A 6174-nucleotide genomic window follows, 5' to 3' on the forward strand; every position below is an offset into this window, starting at 1 on the left:
TTTTTCCTCCAAATTAAGTATTGAATGTTTTTCTTTATGCAAAGGAAACAATTTTTGGCTCGTCTTGCTCGCTTTTTAAATTTGTCTGTATCATAATCGACACATCCGACTTTTGTGTTCATTTAATCATCACAAATAAAAACAGAGATTCTGTAGCCGTTATAAAAGCGACATTTGCGTGATACCTAAAGGGCATTTATTTCTTTTACCGATTTAGAAAAATAGATGACATATTTAGACAATATGTTTAACTCAGCAGATTTTTGAGGAAAATACATGCATTTGGTATCAAAGGGTTACATTTAATGATGTCAAAAAAAACAATTTATGTATATTTAAAGCCAGATGAAGTCATAGGAATAGATAGATTCCGAGTGTATTTAGGTCACTTTTGTATAAGGCACCATACGGACTCCAGGAAGCCGTCCTGCGTGCAGCCATGTTAGACCGACGTGGGAGCGAGCGAGACGCCGCCGAACCGGAAGCTTAGCGCTTCGGGTGACCGGAAAGCCCGACAGCGCCTCTCAGGCACGTGCAGAGGGGGGGGCTGGGGGTGCTTGAGCACCTGCCCTTTTTGCTCCTTGCCCTAAAGTGCCCTTTTGGTCCAATTTTTTTTTTTTTTTTTTTTTTTTTTTAAGTTAATTTCCCATGCCCTCCTCTGATATGTACTAAAATTATTATTTTTTGTTGTTGTTGTTTTTATTTAAAGAAAAACAACATAATAAGCCCTTCGGGTCACCTTGTTACCTTTGACCTTTTGTCCGTGACGCATGACGCAGCTGCCTCCCGCTCAGTCAGTGAGACTGCGCAGTAGCTTACTGCGGAGCTCAACGTGGAGGAGGAAGGAAGGAAAAGTAAGGAAAAACTGTTCTTATCTATCGATTCAGTATTTTATCATACAGACATTAGGCTGTTGTTGTTGTCCTATTAGCTAGCTGTTAGCTAACGAGTTTGGTAGCAAAGCAAGATAACTAAAAAGCTTCTTCCCTGTATCGCTAATGATAGCGGTCATTCTTCATTATTGCTGATGGGGCCACATCAACGATCCAAAACCGATCATCTCTCTATAATGAATATATGTCCGATTATCTAATTTCCTTTGCTGCATAATGTATATTAATTGCATTTATTCTGGCATTAGGTTAATGTATCTTGAAGGGGAATAGAATTTACAAAACTGCTTGAATTATAATGATTTATTTTTTTTAAACAAAAAGCTTTATTTTAATTTTTTTAATTAAATAACTAAATTTTGTCTTGTTAACTTAAAAAGTTCTTTGCAAAACAAACTTTTATTTGCACACATCAGAATTCTTTTGTTGCAATTTTCGGCCCTGCCCACGACGTCATGTGAGAAGCAAGCAAAACTTTGAATCACAAACAAAAACTTACAATAGCAAGAAAAGATTTATGACATGAGCAAATAAGTTTGTTCACAAATAATTTTTCTCACTTTGAGACATAAATCTCTGATTTTAATTTAAAAAAAAATTTTTTAAGCAAAACTTTTGTTTAAAAATTGTTTCAATTCAAAATGTATTGATCACAATTGTATTTTATTTAATTGAGGTTATTATTATATTTTTAATAGAATAATTGTGAAACATATTGAGCTCCACAGCAGAGGCCTCCTTTTCTCTGAAATTAATATTATGTTGTGCTAAGGACTGAAAAACATATTGGTTTAAACACAAAGGTAAATAATTGGTAGTGTGGTTAATACAGTGTTCTTATCATAATTCATTATGTTTTGCTTTTTTCAGTTCAAAGATGCCACGTAAAGAAAGACGGCAGAAACAAAAAAGAAAAGAATTGATAGATGCAGCAAAAGGTAGTGGATTGTTGACCGACTGGGTCAGAACGAGTACTGCAGGTACGAACAAAAAAAAAAAATGTTCTTAACATTATCAACATGTAACTTTTGGTAGTGAACAATATATTTAATTACAGTACACTAAAAGGTTGTATTGTGCCCTTGTTTATATTTTTAATAGTGTAATTCTGTAAAGACAAAATATGTAAATCGGAGCTAAACCATCAGCTCTGATTTACATATTTTGCTAAATTGCGGGTTTGAATATTGCAATACTTTCCTATAACAAAATAGACCTGCAGAAAGAAATTACTAATAAAATATCTAACATATGCATAGTGTTATGCTCCATATAGAGTTTTTCCTTAGCTTATATTGTATGTCTCACAATTTTGTAATTTATCATTTTTATTAAGCTCTGAAAGCTGTGTGGTTTTGTTAATAGTCTTTCCTAGAATGCGGTTAGATGTGCCCTTTTTTTTTTTTTGAGCACCTGCCCTTTCAGTGGTCTCTGCACGGGCCTGGCGCCTCTGGCATCGCGGGGACACGCGAGGTCTGACGGACTTTGCTGCTTTTGTGGACCGCGCCGGAAGATACTCGGTGTCAGAGACCAGACGGCGCTTTCAGGTGACCGTAAATCCCGAAAGCACCTCGGACAACGTGTGAGACCGGAACATGCTGAGCTTCGCCGGGTTCGTGCTACCAGACGTCTGGAGGAGACGCAAATATTCCGAGGTTGAGTGAGTACTCTCGTGTTTTTTGTGCTTCATCGGAATGAACGGTTTGTATTGTTAGGCCATGGGTCAGAGCCCAAAACTTCACAAGCATAATGCAGTTGGTACCAATATGCATAAGGTGATTATCATTTGTTGGCAGAAATGTAATATTTAATAATCTGAATTATGCTGTGAATAGTAGGCTAATCATTTGAAAATAATCATACTTTTTTTTTTTAACCCCATGAAAAAACTACTCACAAAATCTGATAGGAATATCCTATCAGAATACAGCACTCTAAATTACTACTATTGCTGATTAACCATTTTATAACTAACAAACTAGACCCTAGAGCAACACTAACCCCTCCACGCCCCATTCACTCACACCAAAGAACCAGTTAAGGTTATAGTCTAAGTCTGTGACTTCAAATTACGGCGTTTTGGGGATAATGTAGTCTGCGATTTAACAGAAGAGCTATGGATTCAAGTCTTTCGAATGACACTCAACTTTTTATGAACTGTGCGATGCTTCTATAACTCAAGTGGAGCCAGCTGTTCCAAAAAACCAAAACCAAAACAAACCATCGTCCTCCTTCCTCGAGGTGCACCGATGGTAGTTTTCTGGCCCATCACCGATTACAATCTTTGAAAAATCTGACGTGCCAATTCCAATTTTGGCTGGTATACCATTTTTTTCTGTTGCTAAATATAACAGGAAGCAGGAAAGTTGTTAAGTTGGCAATAATGGGTTGACCATTGTAAACTGCAGAAGTGCATATATGACCTGGTGGGCTGCTCTGTCAGTCAAACCTTTCTCACTGCAGAGCAAGAGAGGATAGTGGTTGCTTTTTAAACTTTTGCTGAGGTGGATAAGATTGGCTTCACATATAAGTATTGGCCGATCACCAATCTTCTAAAATTTAAGGAAATTGGTGCCATAAATCGGCTGGATGATACTACTTGGTGTCGTATTCTTCGTTGTTTCCGTCAGTAGTAACATACGGCTGTTGGTCACATGACTTGTGGGATGTGAAATGCTTCAATTGCAGTTCTGTGAAATACATGTTGACACGTCTGAAAAACTACCCCACCCTGTTTTCTTTTTTTAAGTAACGTGTTCCCGTTAAGCAGATGTATTCATGCAATTTCAATATTTCAAGTTGGACAAATCTATGGTTAATGGCAACACATCTTCTCTGTTACAAAAAAATTAAAAAAAATGATGCTAAAGGGTAAAACATACCAGGAGATCCAACAACGAATGGCTGTTGGTCAGGTTGTCTCTTATTTTCTCGTGTCTTCTTGTTGTTGTTGACATTTTTGAGCCGGTTTCTCCATCCCCGCTGAGGGAGGCGGCGCGACGCTTACGTCCTACAAACCTGACGGTGTTCCTGCCTGTTTATTTCGGAGTGTTTTTCACTGTGTTGGATCATTTGTCATTCCCCCTGATAAAAACAACTCTAAGTTTAGGAAGCGTTCCCAGCCTCGTTTAATCACGCTGTAGTGCAACCACTCATTAAAAAGAAAAGAAGTTAGACTGTTCAGTTCTGGCAGCGTTTCCGCCCCATCTCCAAACGATCTTTTCTGTCTAAGGTCCAAGAGAAAATAGTCCTCATCCAGTTGAAAGACTTTTTGAAGGAAAATAACATCTCTGAAAAGTTTCCATCTGGGATGATGCGACACATCAGTACGGAAACGGCGCTGTTAAGGGTTTAGAACGAACTTCTTTCATTTGCTGATTCAAGGAAATATTACCACTTGGATTATTTTTTTTTTTAAGACTTGAGCTCTCCTTTGGACAATGTGGATATTTAACATCCTCTTCTCACCTCCAGCATCATGTAAATAAGTTTCTTTATTGCGATTCAAATCCTATTTGAGAAACAGTTGTTTTTTTTTTCATTTAAGATAAACCAGTACTCCTCGGTCGTAGCGCCCCGAACAGGTGGAGTTCCGCAGGGTTCCCTCTTTAGTTTTATCTGTCTCTTTCTCTCTTTCTCTCTCTCTGCACCATTGAATTGATCCTCTACTTTTCTTTCTTCTCACCTGAACCTTGCAGCTTACGTTAGGGGTACTGCATTACACCTGACCGTCCTTGTGTTCATATTTAGTGTCTTCTGAACATAGTGACCTGGTTCTTCTCTGTGATAAATAATAAAGACAACTCCTCAAATTAAGCATCTGCAATCAGTTTCGAGTTACTTGCTCATCAATCTCATATGCTGGTCATGTAGCCAAATGTGGAATGACCTGTCCATAGAAATTAAACAGGCGTAACTTAAGTATTATTGGTTTTTGTGTGTCTTTATTCTTATTTTTAAAAATGATTTGAACTATAAAGCACTTTACTCCTGTGCTGGTTGTTTTCAAGTGCTTCATATATAAATCTGGATTAGATGTAATAGAGAAAACGTGAATCACTGCCGGGTCCAATGAAGCCTGCTCAAGATCTCTCTCTACGCCCCAAGAGTCTGTTCAGTATCTCCTCCACACCTGAACTATCTTTTATCTCTGGTGATCACACGTTGAGTAAGAGTCTGAATTAGAAATGTTTTTCTTTAAATTTGACGAATAGAGGCCAGTCGTATTTGTCCCTTGGCAACACACACTGAGTGTCTGTCTGCGAATAGGACGAAGACCGACGCTCGCCAATTGGCTGATTTAGTGGGAACTGCAAAAGTCTTAAATGATGCTAAAGAAGTCTTTGTGATAGTGTTATTCTCAGACAGCGGCACATGTTGAGTATTCCTTCAATGACAAACTAAAGCAACCAGTGCAGTCTCGTTTCAACATGTTCAACAAATGATTTTTTAAGCTTTCTGTAAAATGTGATTAAAAATGTCAATTTATGGTGAGGGATAAATTAGGACATCCTGACATTTAATCCCACTTGCAGTGTCATCTAAAATCACACACAGGTGTATCTTATTACATGATGGGAACATTATTACTCAGTGATGACTCGGCATTTTCAAGGAGGTCTGCCATGTTTGAAGAAGGTTAGACAAATTACTACGGTCTTCCATTTAAAAAGAAAAATAAGGTCAATTTTGTATTTTAAATTGTAGTTTTTTTTAGCAGAATTAGGTTCTTTTCCAGTGATTATAAATGCGATCAGACATCAATATGTAAAATGTTCTTTTAAATACAATGAATATTTCCGTTCTTGCATGGGAGTTTTAGAGAGGCTGGTCTGCACTAGGCTTTGCCGATGCGTGCAGTTCCTCTCCATTGCGACAGTTTCTCTATAACTGGAAGCTGTTCCAGCTGAAATAAAAGCAAGAAACATTTGCTAAACAGTCTTCTGACCTTTCAGAACCGATGCTCGCATTCCTGACGTACTCCGAGATACGCAGATCAGGGCCACGCTTTCTTCCTCAGCGGCAGGGGGTCAGAGTAACACCAGGAGCGTAACAAACGTCTCCTTGTGAGTGTAAAAATCCCACACTGAGTCACGGTGTGACACTCGGCGGACACTCTTTGTGCAGAGATCTTCTTTGGCATTGTGTAAAATGAAAAAAAAAAAGGAAAATCAGATATGAACCAAACGCTGATACACGAGAAATATGTGCGATGTCGGGGAGTCCGTTTTACATTGTGTGGTTATTTTTCTTTGAGCAACTGTTGATGAGGCACATGGTG

General features: G+C 38.2%; 1 long non-coding RNA gene across 2 annotated transcripts; it reads left to right on the plus strand.

Moving 5' to 3' along the window:
- Positions 1-530: 530 nt before the first annotated feature.
- Positions 531-2337, plus strand: LOC116721222 (uncharacterized). Of its 2 annotated transcripts, XR_004339557.1 has the most exons (3): positions 531-854; positions 1764-1873; positions 2304-2337. It is a non-coding gene; the product is annotated as an uncharacterized LOC116721222 (long non-coding RNA). The 2 variants fall into 2 exon arrangements; XR_004339556.1 differs by lacking the exon at positions 2304-2337 and having other exon boundaries at positions 1764-1893.
- The last annotated feature ends 3837 nt before the right edge of the window (positions 2338-6174 follow it).

Source organism: Xiphophorus hellerii, chromosome 6 (assembly GCF_003331165.1).
Source record: "Xiphophorus hellerii strain 12219 chromosome 6, Xiphophorus_hellerii-4.1, whole genome shotgun sequence".
NCBI lineage: Eukaryota > Metazoa > Chordata > Actinopteri > Cyprinodontiformes > Poeciliidae > Xiphophorus > Xiphophorus hellerii.